Source organism: Octopus bimaculoides, chromosome 14 (assembly GCF_001194135.2).
Source record: "Octopus bimaculoides isolate UCB-OBI-ISO-001 chromosome 14, ASM119413v2, whole genome shotgun sequence".
Classification (NCBI taxonomy): domain Eukaryota; kingdom Metazoa; phylum Mollusca; class Cephalopoda; order Octopoda; family Octopodidae; genus Octopus; species Octopus bimaculoides.
Window position 1 is genome coordinate 18,182,230 of NC_068994.1, and position 1,649 is coordinate 18,183,878.

Here is a 1,649-nt window from a genome sequence, read left to right on the forward strand (position 1 = left end):
TTTATATATATATATTTATATATATATATTTATATATATTAGCACTAACTATAGCGGTGTCAAATATGAAGACTTGTTCATATTTTCTTTTATTTTACAATTTCATATAGCATATTTTCATAGTTATTATGACCTACATGTGTTTCTGCTGCACAGAAAATTATGCCTGGTTGCATGAACAACTACTCATACTCTGTGTGATGGAAACACGTGTAGGTTGAAGTAAGCATAAAAATATGCTGTATTAAATTGTAAAATAAAAGGAAATAAATTTGGAGGTTGAACAAATGTCCATGTTCTATATCGTTATAATTATTGTTGCTATATGCTCCAGATAATATTACCATCTAGAGAAGCGAACACAAATTACTCATTGGAGGAATTTACAGCATGAGTGACAACTCATAGTAGTCATAGACGTTAAATACTAATCAATGCGACTAGCTGTAATCTGGAACATAACTGAGAGCCACTACAGTATCTGCCCGGATAAAAAAATTCTCTCTAAACTCACATTAATATATATATAGGTGCATGGCTTAGCAGTTAGGGTGTTGCACTCATGATTGCGAGATTGTGGTTTTGATTTGCAAACCAGGCATTGTGTGTTCTTGAGCAAAACACTTCATTTCACATTGCTCTGCAATCATTTCATCATATGACATGTGGCATGTTGTGCACCTTTACAGGTAATGTCAATCTAATGGTGAAAGAGAACTTATATGAACACAAACATTTCATTGCTATAGACACATCATTTATACAGGTTGTTCAGCAAGAAATTGCAGAACTCTCATATGTCATCTAATAATGGGAGAGTCCATGATATATATATATATATATATATATATATATATATATATATATATATATTTATATGTGTGTGTGTGTATGTATATATGTGTGTGTATGTGTGTGTATATATGTGTGTGTGTGCGTGTGGATATGTGTGTATAAAATAAAACAAATGAATAGAATTCTGAGCATTGCTACAATTGTTTCATTAAAAGTTTTTATTTTGATGTAAGCATAATATAATTATGAATAATTATATTAAGGTTACATCAAAATAAAACTCTCAAAGAAACAATTGTAGCAACACTCAGAAATTCATTTGTTTGTTTTATTTTATTTAATGCTACTCCATATATTTTATCCTCTGTTAAATACTTGTATACTATTGGAATTGCAGATTACCCAATCACAGTCTTAATTTCATCAATGCTTTCTGCACTGCTAATGTTTTACTTCAGTATCTGCTCTGTAGAACTCTGTCTAACCACATAGTGGTGTGCTTCACATTATTATACCTTGATTTTTTTATAGATCCTTATATGTGAAACAAGGTGGAAAACATAGTACTCGAATACCAGAGGTAGAGTAATATGCTTTATTAAAAAGCAACAAAAATATCACAAAAAATTGTTACTCAGGGTTTCACGTTCCTGTTCATCAGACAGTTTTAAACAAAACTGTTGGACAATTCTAAACAAAACTGTCTGACGAATAGGAATGTGAAACTTTGAGTAACAGTTTTTTGCGATATTTTTGCTACTTTTTAATAAAGTATATATATATAAAAATAAATATATATATTTATATGTATGTATGTATATGTATATATGTATGTATGTATATGTGTATATATA

General features: G+C 29.4%; 1 protein-coding gene across 1 annotated transcript in view; it reads left to right on the forward strand.

Annotated features, from left to right (window-relative positions):
* The window catches only part of LOC106877636 (enolase 4), an 87,240-nt gene that overhangs the window by 42,382 nt on the left and 43,209 nt on the right, over nt 1-1,649 (forward strand). The gene's annotated exons all lie outside the window — the stretch shown is intronic.